This window comes from Haemaphysalis longicornis, unplaced genomic scaffold (genome assembly GCF_048455015.1).
Source record: "Haemaphysalis longicornis isolate Haplotype H1 unplaced genomic scaffold, Haemaphysalis longicornis Haplotype H1 scaffold_5, whole genome shotgun sequence".
Taxonomy (NCBI): domain Eukaryota; kingdom Metazoa; phylum Arthropoda; class Arachnida; order Ixodida; family Ixodidae; genus Haemaphysalis; species Haemaphysalis longicornis.
The window spans coordinates 120328672-120345839 of NW_027526385.1; the positions used below are offsets into that span (position 1 = coordinate 120328672).

The window sequence follows — 17168 nt, forward strand, 5'->3', positions numbered from 1 at the left end:
AGATCGATTAAGCATCAGACGACGTTTCATGTCTTGGGTAGTTGCTTCTCACGGTGCAATCGCAAGCTGCATGCCAATTTTGTCGCAATAACTGAGTATTCTTCAATGTGTTGGTCAAGCCAATCCAGGCGACAAAACACGTTGCAACTGACTTTGTTCTTGCGGAGTTGCTGTTGCAAACCACTCTTGGCCTCCCACATGTGGGGAAACTGCAAGTCAACCTGTCATTGGCTCCCTGCTTCAAATGTATAATTAGTTGCCTGCTCAGCATCTCGGCCCAGTTGATCCGCCTTTGCCTTGATGTTAGTTATTTCTCAGATATGTGGACCAATCACCGAGTGTGAGGAATCCCGCTGCACCACTCAGAGCCCTTGAAATGCATCTCAGTAAATGAGGATAAGCGGGCCTACCAGACCTTCGTTTGATGTTGCCGGGTGGTCGCTGCCGAGATTCTCTTATGTGTTGCGTAAAGTGGTCTTCCTTTACGTGTGTTCTGTAAAAGTGAGGCAAGGCTGCTCACACTGCTGCTCATCACTGCTCGCACTACTTCCGGTGCAAGTGGGATGCGTATGGTCAGTATTAAGGGTGAGGCCTTCTTGTTGGGCATCAAGCCAAAGGTTTTCGCTTTTTAATGGTGTCATGCTTGCAATCCCCACTTAGTGTGATGTGCATTAAAATCACCGACAATGAGTAATGTGTCGAAATGGAAAATTTCAAGAGTTTTCTAAAAAAGCTCGGTCAATTTGGAGGTGTTGCGAGAAGGGCTCCATACGTTTAGGGGAAACGTGCCGGTCAGCCATGTTTTGCATTTAGTAATTAATTCGATGCAACAATACTCGCATCCCGGCCGGCAAATTTCACTTCTTTTCACAGACGCAGAAGTTTTGACGCCTCCGAACGCTCCAAGTTCTACACCGTGTTTGCCATTTGAAAAGACTTTCCACACTGATGAGTTCTACACTGTTTGTTTTTTAGTACACACATACCCTGAAGTCACTGACCAAAGAACTGAAGCGCATGAAAAATTTCTTGCCGGCCTGACCCCTGACCCGACAGGCACAGTCAGCCCTGTGCGGCAGCAGCGGCTCACCATTGTTTGCATTGCTGGATGTAAACAAATCTTTCCTTTGCAGCTATGTCAGCTGACTCCTTAGCCATGATTGGCTATCTGGTTTTGCATTGCCGAGGCGCAACGAGGGGATTCAGTCCTAGAGCGATCTTGTCCTCCCTCGCAAAGCGAAAAAAAGCGATGCCCGGCTCATCACTTGCGATGTCACGCAATGTGCCAAGTCGCCAGTGGGAATGTGCCTTTAGACGATTGGTGAGCACTTTGGAACTGTCCGCTGACGGAGGCCAGACGCACGTGCAGTCGATTTTATGGGGCCCATTCCCCTCCATGCAGCGTCCTCAAAGAACCGGTGATGCAAATGTTGAGACCGGTGATTTCAGCACCAATCTTATCCTCAAATTGCACTAACATGGCTTTGAATGTCGCACGAGGGTTTCCATGATCTGTTCTCCAAAATTTTGAAGCACACCTTCCGTAACGTACTAATCATCCGACCCTGAAGCAAGGGGGGTTTGCCAAGGCCAATTTTCTTGTCCCAGTGTTTTAACTGAGTAGAGCCAGATGGAGAATTGTCCATTGCATCTGCGGACCCAATTTCTGAGGACCCCAAGGTCGGTAACCTGCTGTGGCTGGAGTGAACGATGGCCTGAGATGCTGGTCTGACGTTTTGGAAGAGGCGGGGTTCACAGTGGTGTCGACTCCCTTAAGTTCAGTTAGGGCTGCTTTTAGAACTTTTTCTTTGCAACGATAATGGACTCAAGCATGTGATGGATTTTGTTAATTTCTGAGCATGAATCGGAATGTCTGCCGTGAGTGTATTGACTCTGGGGGACCATGTGTCTCTGAGTGTGTTTGCCGTGGGAGACCGTAGCTGCCCAGCTGACCTTGTTGTTTAGGTTGATTCTGTTGGCATGGATATGGCCGCCTGTCCTCGATGGTTTTGGCCCTCAGTGCTCGACAGCCGACGATGCAACGTCCAGCGCACACAATCCCAGCTCCGGGTGGAGTTGTCCTTGGTCGCCGGTCCACAGCTCGCATTCCCTTGGCTTTGCTGCAACCAAGGAAAGGAGCCCAAATGGTCACTCTCCCCAGATGAGGCCCTAAAGAATTTTTTACTGCTCCTTTCTATTGTCCTCGTCCTTCACGAATAGTCACAATCTGCGCATAGAGTATAAATCCCGAAGTGCTAGGACTTGATTTTAATGAAGCCTGTCGCGTGCTTAAGCTCCCAATCAGAGGTCAAGGAAAAAACGTTCAATGCATTGCTGACCGCTAATCGCTAAAACGCTTCAACAAGGCCGAAGCCACATGTAGCCAAAGCAACAAGCACGAAATGAACATCGTACTGTTAAACTAGGCCGTACAGCCAGTGTCTTCTTGGCAGGAGGCACTTATTCATGTGGCAGCATGTAATGCCTTTCAGCTGCTGCTTGCATCAATCTAGAGTTTTGCTCCCGTGAGTACACCCCATTGTTTTTCTCAACAGCTGCGTAGTTTAATTTGACCCAATGCAAGTGCAGTTACTAATACGCCTGCAGTGCACTGGCCTTGAATGCAGGATCACACATGCTTGGTGCATTGCTACCGTGGTATGCTGCACGTATCAACTCGACTCAACAGTGTGTCACCTGACAACCTCCAAATGCACACCTGAAACACCTCCTTTAGTTCTTTCCAGGGTGCTCATTCTTCACAGTCCATCAACTGTTGGTACAGCCAGAAATACTTTTAGGGGTTGGGGGTGTATGGAGGTATGGGAGAATGGAAGGAGCCTTGCCAAAATGAATGCTAGCACTTGCTTATGTGCAGCATAGTAAAATGTTTGGGGGAGGGGCTTCAAAACCCCTCCGCGCTGTACCTGGAGAATCCTATCGGCCATCTGGGAGGCCATCACTGATGTGTTGCTGGGGCATTCTTGGCTCGTTTCTCTCTCACAAAGGTGAGCACATGGAGGAGTTATTTGTGCACTTGACAGCACCTGAGGATTCACAAGGATTGTCAGCTGCTGATAATGGCTGAGCTGTTGGGTTGACCTTTCTTTTTTCTGTGCAGCTTAGCAAAGGGGTCAGCCTCGCGTAGGATGTTTACTAGCACTGATGAGAGGCTGAAAGTTGGGACGTAAAGAGTAGTCAGGCAGTGGATGTTCACACGTATTTAAAGAATTGGCCATCATATGGCTTATGTGAAGACTATGACATGCTTTTCATCACTATCAGAAGTGGGGTAGGTCCAGCCCCTTTAAGGGACCGTGGCACACCATCTTGCATTCGGGACAGACGCAAACACCCACACATCAAAACGTTCGACAAGTACTCCTGTAATGATGCCAGCATTTACGGAGGTGAGGGATAAAAAAATCTAAAATGAAGTTTGCCTTGGAGGTGCAGTGTCCCTTTGGCACTGCACATTTTTATACGTTTCAACACGAATTTTGCATAATCAACATAAAAAAAAAAGTTGTACAACTGAAACTGAAAAGCAACACAGGCTGCATAAACTTTACCTTCTTAAGAGAAGCAAAAATAGGCCAGAAACATGCATACGCTATGCCAAGTTTTTTCTGCAGCCTTGTGTGCCTAGTGGTGGCTGGATGGCTCTTTGTTGACTTCGCCGGACTGGGGGAGTGGCTGTTGAGAGCCAGTGGTTGATCTCATGCTTCAGACCTGCAAGAGTGAGTAGTAACATGTGAACTTAAACATGCTGCGATGCAAAGTTTTACAACAGTCAGTTCACCAGTGACCACATAAAGTTGAAAACGGCTTGTGCTTGCTTTGTAGAAGGTTTGTACGAACACTTTGATTGACTATGAGGTTTAACACACTGACACTACACAGGCGATGAGGCACACCGTAGTGAGGGACTAAGGTTAATTTTGACCACTTGGGGATGTTTTAACGTGTGCCAAAATCTCGAACATGGGCATTTCTGCTTTTCGCCTCCATTAGAAAAGCGGCAACTGTGGCCAGTTGCCGCTTTTCAAATATGAAGTCTGGACTAGAAGGTATGCAGGCAACGTTTAACAAATATACATATGTGCAGACGCAAGGATGGTGAAAACAGAGCCTGCAAGCATATGAATAGTCTGCTTGCCGGTTGGGAAGGTTGGTTGCTTAAAAAAAGAATGGTGCATAAAATAACCAGCTAGATACCATGTGTGCCCAAGGCAATGCTTAAAAATCAACTCGCCATTCCATGTAATAAATGCAGCTATGTAGTAAAAGCACAGAGGGGGAGGGAGGAATAACTGGGTGTTTTAAGGTGCACAGTAAAAATAGCGCAGTTAAAAGGAACGAGCCAAAGATGGAACTAGCGTTACTCCGCTTTGTTCACTAATTAAAATGCCCAATTTTTTTTCATTCCTCAAATTAAGGTACTTCCTGTCTCGTCGGCTGACGAGTGACGATGAAAGCGACCACACCGACCGGTTGATGGAACTCAAGTGCCTTTATTAAGCGAAGAGAAATAAACCCCCCCGGTCCCCGATGGCGCGGCGGCGCAGGCGTGGAACACGATAGCTCACGCGTCACACATCCGGCGGGTTTGATCCGCGGAGCTTTCAACCGTCACTGCTGGTGTTTCGTGTGTGCTTGAATAACTGTCAGACGCAAGGCCATTAGGCATGCCTGCACCGTTGAACGGCACCAAATGCCGACGGTTGCGCTGAATGATGCCTGTCGGTGTTTCCACCACATATGAGCGTGGTCTTCTTGCTGGGCTGAGCACCTTTGCTGCGCATGACATATCCTGCACCCACACATCCTCCCCGTCAGCGAGTGGGCGGAGTTGGTGGGCGGCGTGACGACGGTTGAAGTCTTGACTTTGTTTTGTTCGGTTAGCTTTATCCTTAGCTGCAACTTCGTCGTGTGGTGGCCACTCCGGTTGCAGGGTGTCTGGCATCTTCGGCACTGTCGTTTGCAGACGTCGGCCCATTAGGAGCTGCGATGGGCCGTATCCGCTCGCTCCTGGCGTGTCGCGGTACACCAGAAGCGCCATGTGTGGGTCCTTGGATTTTGTGAAAAGATCCTTCATGGTCCGCACCATGCGTTCTGCTTTGCTGTTTGACTGTGGGTAGCCCGGGCTGCTCGTGATGTGATGAAATCCGTAGGTCTGCGCGAACTCGGCGAACACCCATGACGAAAATTGCGGGCCGTTGTCGGACACGAACACATCAGGTATTCCATGTCGCGCGAACGTGCTCTTGACAGCCGCAATGACAGCTGTGGAGGTGGTCGACGACAAGCTAATTACTTCCGGAAAACGAGAGTAGTAGTCCACCACGATTATGTAGTGAGTTCCATCAAGTTCAAACAAGTCGGCGCCTACACGCTGCCATGGCCGATTTGGAGTCGGTGTTGCGATTAGTGGCTCCGAACGCTGAACTCTCGTCTGAGCGCATTTCTCACACGATGTTACGAGCCGCTCAATTTCGCTGTTAAGGGTAGGCCACCATACTGCGTCCCTTGCCCTTGCCTTGCACCGTCCAATGCCCTGGTGGCCTTCGTGGATTTGCTGAAGTACCTCACGGCGCATCAGGCTTGGAATAATGATGCGGCGATCTTTGAGCAAGAAGCCATCGCACACTGTGATGTTGCCTCTTTCCTTCCAGTACTCCCTTAGATGAACTGGAACCTTTGAGACGTTTTCTGGCCATCCTTTCTCACAGAAGCGGAGTAGCCCAGAACAGATGCCGTCTTCCGCTTGGTGCTTGCGTAAGGCATCCATGCGGGAGGACATGAGGGTGGCAGCTGCTGTAACGACTTCCCCAATGAATAACTCGATGGAGTCTGTCTGCCATTGACTTCGCTCAGGATCGTGTCCCTGAATAGGAGCCCTTGACAGCGTGTCTGCCGTGGCAATCAGCTTGCCAGGGACGTAGAGAACAGTGAACTGATAGTGCATAAGACGGATTCGCAAGCGCTGGATTCTGGGCGGAATCATGTCGAGTTCTGCTGATCCCAGGAGCGTGACTAAAGGACGATGATCCGTTTCGACTTGAAATGCGATGCCCCTCAGAAACTGGTCGAACCTCTTCACAGCCCACGTCACAGCCAAAGCTTCTTTTTCTGTTTGACTGTAGCGGCTTTCAGTGTCCGTTAGGAATCGTGAGGCGTAAGCAACCGCTCGTCGTTCTCCCGATGGTTGATCTTGAAGCAATATGGCTCCGAGACCGTATGAGCTTGCGTCAGCTGACACAACCGTGGGGTACGATGGGTCATATTTAGCCATGCAGACCTCTGAACTGAGCAAGCTTTTGAGCTTGTCGAAAGCAGCTTGCTGGCACGGTCCCCAAAGCCATGAGTTTCTCTTTTGAAGCAATGCCCTGATCGGTGCTGTGATGTCGGAAAGATGAGGAATGAAGCGGCCCACATGGTTCACCATTCCCAGCAGTCTTCGGACACCGCTGACATCTAATGGGGTTGGTAGCTTGGCCAAAGCCTCGACCTTTTCTGGATCGGGAATGATTCCTTGTGCGCTAACCACGACTACAAGAAACTTGACTTGGTTTGCAGAGAACGTGCATTTCTTGCGGTTCAGCTTGATTCCCGCTTCTTCCAAGCGCTATAACACCTGCTTGAGACGTTGGTCATGCTCTTGCTGCGGTGCTCCGAAGACAAGAATGTCGTCAATCATGCTCACAACTCCTTCGAGGCCTTCCAGAATTCTGCTCATCTGTCGCTCAAAATATTCTGGCGCTGAGCAGATTCAAAAAGGTAGCCTTTGGAAACAATCTTCCCATTGGTGTTATGAACGTAGTGAGTTCTTGACTTTCTTCTGAAAGCTTCACCTGGTGAAAGCTAGCGGTAGCATCGAGCTTAGAGAATACCTTTGCTGATCCGAGGCGTCCCAGGATGTTCTCGACTGAGGGTAGTATGTGACGCTCCCGAAGCACGACTGCATTGAGTCGGGTGAGGTCAACGCATATTCGGTAGCCTCCTCCTGCTTTTGGAACAGCCACCATACCGGAACACCATGGTGTGGGACGGTCCACCCGTTGGATGACTCCCTGGGATTCGAGCTTGGTGAGCTCCTCTCGAACTGGTTTGTGAAGCGGAATCTGTACTCTTCTCGGCACGCTGAGTGAGAACGGTTTGGCGCCTGGTTGGAGACGTATCACGTATTCGTCTTGCAGCTCACCCAAGCCATCGAAGAGACTGTCCTTCAAAGTGACGGTAGAATCCGTTACACTGTCCACGAACCGTACAACTCCAAGAGCCTGTATCGCAGGGAATCCAAGAAGCGGCGGGTCTTGCGAAGGCACAACATACACTGTTTGCACTGTAGACCTGCCTTTCCAGCTCAGTTTCGCTTGGAATGTTCCTAGAACGGTGAGGGAGTAATTTCCTGGGCCCGTAAGCTCACCTTCTGGCTTTTGCAGCTGTTCGGTATGCCTGGAAACGAGTCCGGTACCACTGTCACCTCCGCACCCGAGTCAACCTTGAAGTTAGCGTAGTCCGTTGACGGCCACTTTTACGAACTTGGCTCTGGTGATGGCTGCTACGGAGTGCAGTGTGAGAGCTCCCATGTTCTTCTTGCTTTTCTTTTCGCAGACTGCTTCGAAGTGTCCAATCCGATTACACCCTTTGCACTTGGCTTGCCTAGCTGGGCAATCTGCTCGAGGATGCATTGGTCGACCGCAGTATCTGCAGCTCGTGGTAGCGTCGCTTGTGTTGGACTTCATAACACGCTTGCCGGAGCTCCCTTGAGAATCCGAGCCATGTCGCGGCTTTTGGAATTGCTTTTGAACTTTGGCCTCGGCCACAACGTGAGCAGGATTCGGCTCTTTTTGGAACACTGCTGCACGGGCTTTCACGGCATCTTCGTTGATGCGAGCCTGTAGTCTTGCTTCTTCAAGGGTAAGCTTTTGTGTTCGGCACAGTTTGTCCACAAGGTTAGAGTCCCGGAGACCCATGACGAACCTGTCTCGAACGAGTCGTTCTTCCACTTCCGCTGAGGCGTAGTTGCACTTTTTGACAAGTGTACGCAGCGCAGTGTAGAACTCGTCTACGGTCTCGCCTTCACCCTGGGTTCGACGGTGGAAGCGGACACTTTCGTAGACCTCGTTGACCGGGTGGATGAACTGATCGGTGAACTTCTTCTAGCGAGCTCCAGTCTTCGCTGGACAATGCTAGAGTGTTGAGAACGCGGCAGGCGTCTTGGGAGCCCATGTCGTAAAGAAGCGTTCTGACCTGTACTTCTCCCGGCGCTTGGTAGAGCCCAGATGCATAGCAATAGTCGTCGAACTGGTAGACCCATTCTTTCCAAGAGCTTGGGTTCCCAAAATCGAATTTCGGTGGCGGTTGAAGCCCGGTGCCGCTGAACTGGATAGAAGGATCTCCATCCGCCATAGCGTGTTTTGCAGGCTACGCACCTTAGACTGATTGCTATTAATAATTGATCGATGTGTCGCTAACTTTATCCCACTTCTGACACCATGTCTCGTCGACTGACGAGCGACGATGGAAGCGACCACACCGACCGGTTGCTGGAACTCAAGTGCCTTATTAAGCGAAGAGAAATAAACCCCCCCCCCCCCGGTCCCCGATGGCGCGGCGGCGCAGGCGTGGAACACGATAGCTCACGCGTCACATCCGGCGGGTCCGGTAACGCGAACCGCCGCCCGAGCGAGCGTGAGAAACGCACCTTAAGCGCGCCGTGAAATGCGCGTCCACTACACTTCCGAAATCTGGGTCCTAGTAATTTTTCTGCGTCAAGACTTGCGCATTGAATCTACACGGCACCAGCGGAACGGGTTGGTCACTGCAACAGCAGATTTTCTCTGGAATTGGAGTCTGAAGAAAATCTCAGTGATGTCAGTGTCAGTGATTGCCGCGATTTAAATAAAAAACAAGAGCGCGCCTGTTTTTTATCCCTCGTTCGAACAACCGACAAGGCATCCAGCGTGCGACCGCGACTGGTGACTGCGAAGCTGATGGTGGCGCATTGCTGCCTGCCTAAGTTTTCATTCCAATTTATTTGAAAACACGTTGGCAGACGGGGGCGTGCACGAGTAGGTAGAGCGATAAAAACGTTAGAGCCCACGTATGCGTGCGACTGCGTCGCGATAAGTCACGCGTATGCTCGCGGAAAAGTGATCGCCCGAAGGCATATGCAGAAAATGTTGCCGTACGGAAGCCAAACTCGAGGGATTTGTTCAAAGGGCGCTTGCGATCCGTCAGCGCTCGGGTTACAGCACCGGCCTCGCATTCGCTACCATCGCTAAATCGGCGTACGCGTGAAACAGCTCTCCAAAGAAATTATTCGGTTTTTGTAATCAGCCATGCATTAGAGGGAACTTACCAGACAAAGTCGTGGATACGGTGCGGGTGCACTTGCGTCGGCATCCACGGCGGCAGCCAACTGCAGTGTCGGACTTGCGCGCCGTTCCGGCCGTTCGCTGCCGCGGTTTCATCCTCCGGTGATGCGAAGTTATCGATGGCAGGTGTTAGAGCGCCACCACGTAATGTGAATGCGATTAATAATATATCTCTTGACGCCACTACCGATAATTGGGTTGAAACGCGGCAGACGACAAACGGGACACCGGTGTTTTTTTTTTCTCGAGATGTGGGCGCACAGCGCATGCGCTAGCACAGTGGCCACAGACATGGCGGCTTTCAGTGTGGCCAAGCGAAGAAAATCGCCCGCTAAACTTTTGAATGAATACCGTCTATAACGCATATCCGAATATCGGGAAGATATGGCTGTGCAAAATGTTCCGAAATATCCCTCCAGTTCTTAACAAAGATATATGTGTTACTATAAATTTACGAAGAAGTGACTCGTTTTGCTCAATAAACCTCCATCCTGGTTAGATGCCTGGTATAGAATCAGCACGCGCGTATTTACACACAGGGTTATTTAGAACTCAACCTACAGTTTTTGCAGTGTATAGTGCATGTCGACAAATTTTCATGCCTTGACAACGTAAAGGGATGTGACAAAACACGTTCGAGTATTCGGCAAGGTTGTAAAAACTGTTTTACCTTACATATGATTACCGGGAATCGTAATGCCTTCTGCCAAAGCCAACAGCCCTGAAGGCCTAGAATTTGTTTTGGTCTTCCATTTTTGCTGTTGTCGGTTATTGGCAGCTGACTTTTCCTTTTGTTTGAATGCTTACTTGAGAAGCTGACGCCTAGCTCCGACTCTTCGCGCTCCGCTCAGGACCGGCTTCGCAAGGAATGGAGTGGCGCCGGCAATGTTTCTCACGTAGCGGTATCCAAAACTATACTTTGACACCATGAGTTAGTGTATGCACTTTTATGCCTAATATTATGATAAAAAGTTACCCACACGCCAATTCCGGTGCGGACAAGCATCAGACGTTGACCGAGCGCAAAGAAACAGCTGGGAGAGCGAGCCTGAGTGAAGCAGACGAAAAATGCGAGAATCCCTAAGCTGACGTCACGGAGGCGGGCTTCGCCGCACCGCCTGTGTTCGCGCTCACCCCCAATAGAGGTACAATTAGGCTTGTGGAATCGTAACAAACCTTGCGTTGCTACTGTTTCGCAAGGGTGCTCCTGCGAAAGACAAGCTGCAGGATTGCGCAGCACAGAAGAAAACTTTCTGTGGAACTCACAGAAAACTTTCTTTGGAACAATGTTTCAAAAAGAAAACTTGCCAAAAAAAGCGGGTCAAGAATTAGGGAACACTGGAGAAAATAAACCAGCCAGAAAAGCATGGACCAAGTCATGCCCTTAAAGGTTTTATCAGAGTCCTTCAATGCCTTTCTGGTCATGAAACTTCGCCGTCACGCTATGGGAGGCCGTGCCGCGGCGCTGGTGTTGATCGGATGGGTATACACGGGTAGCTACAGGCAGCAGGATGAAACGTGTGCATGCTGCGGCAGTGATCGGGAAACTATAGACCATATTGTCAGGAGCTGCACCGAGATACGGCCACCGCGGGGTGAGGGGGAAACGACGCTGGCGGAGGCTTTGGGATTTGGGGCGAGGGGGAACCTCAACTTTAAGGCCATAGAGGTGACGAAGAGGCGACTGGAGTGGTGGTGGAGGAAAAGTAGGGAAGGGATGGGTACGCAGGCGGAGTAATCATGCGGACGAGAATTTAGAACAGCGAAGGGAGAAAATAAGGGGGGTGGGGCGATGAGTTTAAAACAGAAAAGAGGGAGAGATGGGAGGGAGGAAGCAAATCTATAGGTTAGCTGGGAGTAGGGCAAGTAAACGTAATAAAACAGGCAAGTCGGTTGCTGACAACCGACTCCCCGATTCAAAGGGAAAGCCACTAATCATCATCATCATCATCATGGGAGCCGGGAGCATGGTCAGAGCGCGTTTGGCAGGGGACGGACCATTGAGAAAGACAAAACAGACGCTCGCCCCCTTATCACCAGTGCGCTTTCGCTTTACTGGTCCTGGGCCGCTCAAATAGACTTATCCTTTTGTGAGTTGCGAAAAAATGTGGTGCGAACAGGCATGCTGCTGCTGCATTCCTGCCTGCCGGTCTGGCTACAGAGCAGCGGTGGCTGCCCGCTGCCCTCCGATCTGCGGTGGCGCCCCTCACGGTAGCTTTTGTCCCAGTACGAAACTTGGCTGGAAGTTTCATGACGTAGCAAGCATTGAAGGACTCGGGTTATATTGTCACGAAGCCAAAGACGACGCAGTTGTGTTCTAGGAAAACAAGTTTATTGTAGCGACCTTGTGCTCCCCTAACAACTCAACGCATACAGGGGGCGAAGCGGACGTCAACAAATTGACCTGCCAAGGTGAGCGTCGACGATTCGAATGCCGCGGCTTCTGCTCTGCAAGCTTTTATCTTTCGGCGCGAGTGTTTCTCGAACCGTCGATTTACATCCGGAACATTGTAGATCAAACGAATTTATCCCAGGCCAGTGACGTTAGGTCGAAGCGCTCTCCTTATCAGAATAAGATAACCCGTGCGGCATAAAAATACAGAATGAAACATGCACTTCGCTCCGGACACCGAAGACACAGCCGGGCGCAGCCGGGCCCAAAAAGCAAACAATAAATAAACAAACCCAATGCATGGCTCGCGGCAATATTGTACTCGAACATTACCAAGGTATGTATGGGACCCAAGCAGTGTGATCCGGCAAATGCATGGGATATTATGCGTGGAATTGTCGAATGACACTACTTGCTGCAGCTGTTGGGCCACGCGTGAAAACACAATGTAGTATTTTGAACTCTTTCTGAGGTACAAAAAACACGTTAAAAGTCATTCCGAACAAACTTCTGTGCTTTATTGCAACTACACGAATATGCTCATGTCGTGATATCCTTCCTGGTATAAAATATTTAGGCAGTTTATTGCCCAACCGGTTCACAGAGTGTTGGTTTTGGTGTATTGATTGTGTTCCCCAAGCGCGAATAACATCTACAGGGGCCTGCTGGAGCTCAGGTAGGATCATGCAAGTTGATGCCGTAAATTTTAAATGGCACTGAGGGCATGTAACATTTGCAGCAAGAATTCAAGTGGTGATTTGGGAATTGACCATTGGTGTTGGCACAACGTGAAAGGAATATATGCGGCATCGTCAAGTTTCTTAGATGCGACGCATCTCTTGCTCTCGGGTGTGTCCCTCCAGCGTCGTTGTCACGGCGTCCGCACACCACTTGTGCACACGCAAACTCTCCTCCGTTCTTCTCGCCAACAGCTGTGTGCAACGCGCTCTCTCTGTCTCATTATCACAAAAGCTGCCCCGGCGTCGCTGACGCTTCTCTTGCACTCGCTGCGCATGCGCAACTCTCCTCCGTTCGTCTCCTCTCCTTCAAGTGCTGATATAAAGCGGTGACCGCGCCGCGCTGGTTCAGTCAAGTGCGTTCGCTTGACTGCGCTTGACATTGCTTGTGCTTCGCTTGACGACGGCGACTCCGTTGCTTCTTCCGATGTAGTGCGATGGAAGCACCAGTCCCGTCAGCGAGTGGTTTGACACAATCGAGTACCAGCGTCAATCCAAACGCTGATGGCAACTCTCTCATGTCGCGTATGCATGTGCACGAAAAGTAAAATTACGCCCATGTTCCCGCGTGTGAGAACACCTGCATGTGATGGAATGCATAATACGCGTTCACAACATGTTTCACGTGATTTAGAGAATCAACACAATAGAAACACAAATTCAACCCCCCCCCCCCCGATGCGTCGCATCACATCAGGATTCCTTCGCGGGAAGATGGGTGTAATTTTTATGTATTGTTTCCTGCGTCTGGCCGCGCCCAGTTGTCTTATCTTAGTAGGCAAGCGTGTGCTTTCTCTTTTTGTTGTCTGCACTGAAGGCTTTTTGAATTGACAAGAAGTGTGCACCGCCGGTCTTCACTAGTTTGAATGTACGCGTGTGATCTAGATCTTCTTCGAGAATTCTCGGAGGGTTAAACACCACGGCATTTGTATCGCCGACGCCAGTCACCGAACGTTTTTCCGTGGACTGCATCTACGCCGCTAGTATTTTTTTTTTTCAGTTTTCAAGGAGCAGAACGTCGCTCCAATAAGCGTTTGTCCGAAGAAGAATCCCTGTGTCGTCCTCTACCACGTGACATCCAGTGGAAGTCCTGCGTACGCGCCCTATAGTCTCCCTGCGACACCTGGAAGGTATCAAGCCAGCCCTACTCCAGCCAGCCGCGCACTGAAAGAGTGTCCTCTCAAGATCCGCCTTCCGCCCAGAGAAATGTTAACTACCGCTGCAACCAACACCATGGTGCAAGAAACAACTTCACCAATCGTCTTACAACAGCCCCGAGAACTACCTTCTGTTAGGGGAGCTGCCGCTGAGCCTATAAAAAATGGTTAGAAAAGCTGGAGCGCGTCCTGATCTTAAAAATTGAGAAGACGAAGCCTCTTTTCTGATTGTGTTCTTAGAAGATGCAGCTCCGACTTGGTTCAAGTACCACGAAGTTCACGCTGACAAACTAAACTCAATTAAAAAGTACAATTCCTAATATCTTTAGAACCATCGGGAGCTAGGAGTCAGCTTTGCTTTCGCCTGAAACGCAAACGCAAAAACGCAACTATCGCGGTGAGATATTTGGTGATGAGATGAAACGGGTATTCCATTCTCGTGGTAAAGCATGAGGTATTCGTGTTCTTGTTCGTAACACCCCTGAGTCGGCGGCTGAATTTTCGTCTGAGGCAGCCGCGATGGAGACGACGCTCGATATTTCTACTATGTAAATCGACCGAGCACTGAATACCCTGGTTTTGGAAAGCATCGGTGCTGGTGGTGTTAGCTCGGATGCACTACGCGTTACCATCCGCGAAGTAGTCAAACAGGAATTGCGAAACTGTTTCCAAATGATGCCCCAAGCCCAAGCCACTCCCATGAGACACTTGATGCGCAAAGAAGCGCAACAAACACTAGGAATTTCTATGCCGAAAACCATGGTGCACGCTACTGTTCGCCGCACCGTCCTCGCCGGTTACTCGTCAACAGGGACGACCGTACCGCGACCCACTATACACCGCCATACGCCCCGCGGTGGAACCTTCCACACCTGGGAAGACGGACGTGTGTCAAACCCATGACAATGCACGTTGTACTACCACTGCAGCGATGCCGGCCACTTCTATCGAAGGTGCCCGTACACGCGACTCGGGCCTCGAGGATTACTCATCGACGTACCTCGTCTGTTGCCCGGAAAGCGCCTCAACAAGTTCGACAACGACTTGTGCCGCCGCAACCGAGCTTTAGTAGGTCACAACCGTTTCCCGCCAGCCTACCTATACGTATCACCGCCTGCTGCAGTATCGATGACGTCTTAAGTAGAAAGCCTCCCAGCCTACGAAAAGGGACGAAAAACTACCAACTTCTGGAGGTGAAGTATCACTACGGCAAAAAATGAAAACCGCCCAAAAACGCAATGACGCAACAAATATCATGACGTCCGATCCGGACAAAAACTTGAAGCTTTGATCTAACTTTAATGGGACCCTGTAGCGCAACGACAGCCTTACGGTGTGCCCGACGTGACCAAGCCCGCAATTCGCAAGACGACAACGACGACCCGGTTGCATCGACCATCAATAAGAACGAGCTTTCATACGACGAAAAGACCCACCCCAAACTCCGTGTTGACGAGCTCTGAAATACAGCATTGCACCCATGGCCTCCACGTATTCGCACTGATGAGCACGGCAGCCGACTATTCAGAGATGAGCAAATCATACGCGTTGAAACTGAAAATGGGACGACGAGTTGGGACGATCTGAACATACGCACAGCAGGACAGAATGCCACTTCAAGTGTATCCTGTACGCTAAGCCTCACCCTAAACTGCCCCACCGGTGCTTCTGCATTCGTCATGCTGCCTAAGAACTCCCGCTACCTGATTTACGTGGTTTCATTTATTGACACAGAACTGTGCAATTTTTGCTTGCAGGGGAAATTCATCACTTCCTCAGCGGATCACGCCATGACGCTAAAGCCAAGCCTTGAACAAACTGAGTCTGTAAGTATCGCCAATGATCACGTCACACTGCCACTCCCCGCAATTGTGATGATCACATTCTACTGTGAAGATACTTTCCCTTACTTTCACGCTATCGGAAAGAGTGACCAATGCTTGCTTCTTGACCGCGCTGTCTTTCCGTCGCAAAAAGCACTTTGCGCCTGGATAAAAAAACACCACATTTTCTTCTCAAATTTTATATATGAGTACAAATATTTCAACAAACGCACTGCAATAGCGTTCCTCAAAGAAATGCACGAAGCAAGCGACGAAATCGTGGCCACTGTCTTTAGACGCCCACCGGTAGACTCTTTCGTGCTTCCGGGACTCTTCGTCATGAATGCAGCGCGATTGCAAGGATAGCGGAACAAATTATTGTTTTTGCGGCGTCGCTACAGCGAGTGCCTTTCGTCGAACTCTGGAAAGAAGCAAAAGCACTTATTTGGGAGCTCTTGGATGTTTATTATACCTAAAAAAGGGGCACACAGTGAATGTGTGCTCCTGTGGGGCAATGAACTGAAATATTTAGAAACTTCTTTGATTCCGTCGTCATCATTGTGCGGCCCAGTATTAAAGGTGCTCATTTGGGACGATGCGTTCAATAGACTTAGTTGCAAGCAAGCGGTTGTCCTATCATCTTTTTTAGTCATAGGCTTCGGATTTGAGTTTTTAAGGACGGTGTACCAACGTGCCCAATGCATTTTACTGAACAGTTTGAGTTATACCCTTGCTACACTGGCGTCCGAATTTTATTTTAACCAAATGCCATTTGACTAAAATGGAAAGTTGTGCTGCTTCACGGGGTTTTCAAATACCGTTTGGCTGAAATGACATATTTCAGCCAAATGAGCACCCAGAAAGAAATTTGGGCTCTCAAATGCCATTTTCAACACTCGTACGCAACGTTCCAAGTCAGCATAAACAAATATAATACTGTCGTACTTAAAACAAACAAATATTCTTCCTTGTGGGACTTTGTTTACTTCTCGTTCTCTTAAATCGTGATATCAAGCTGTAATAATTCGTGCTCTCAGCATTGATTGATTTGATTGATTGTAGGGTTTAACGCACCGACGCAACGCAGGCGATGAGGCGCGCCGTAGTGGAGGGCTCCGGATTAATTTTGACCACCTGGGGATCTTTAACGTGCGCCGAAATCTCGTACACACGGGCGTTTTTGCTTTTCGCCTCCATCAGAAAAGCGGCCGCCGCGGCCGCGAATCGAACCCGCGACCTTGTGCTCAGCAGCGCAACGCCTTAGCCACTGAGCCACCGCGGCGGTGTGCTCTCAGCATAAGTGCCAGCAAGTGACAAACCAGTGTTGCCAGATAACACGAAAATCCTTGGTTGCGATTCAGAATTAAGCAAAAACCGTGTCGAAGCTTACGTGTGTAACTTGATACCATTTTAATCCGAAAGACTGCCGCTAAATTTGATTGTTGCATAATTGTGTAAAAACAGAACTAGATAGCAGCAGCGCCATGCTGCACGGCGAGCGATTGTTAATGCTTTCTAATGCCATCGAAATTGTAGGAAAGCATGGCAGATTCTGAATGGCATTTGAAGCACCGCATTTGAGTCAAATAACAATTATAATAAATGACATTCCCACCATAGTGTAGCCGGGGATTTTAGACTTTGTACCCGTCCTGTGTTTTGCAGTATGGAGCATG

General features: G+C 49.7%; 1 long non-coding RNA gene across 1 annotated transcript; it reads right to left on the reverse strand.

The window, feature by feature from the left end:
* Positions 1–236: 236 nt before the first annotated feature.
* Positions 237–9737, reverse strand: LOC144139384 (uncharacterized). Its single transcript, XR_013316169.1, has 3 exons — positions 9368–9737; positions 3613–3732; positions 237–2120 (listed from the first exon to the last, which is right to left on the reverse strand). It is a non-coding gene; the product is annotated as an uncharacterized LOC144139384 (long non-coding RNA).
* Between the last annotated feature and the right edge of the window lie 7431 nt (positions 9738–17168).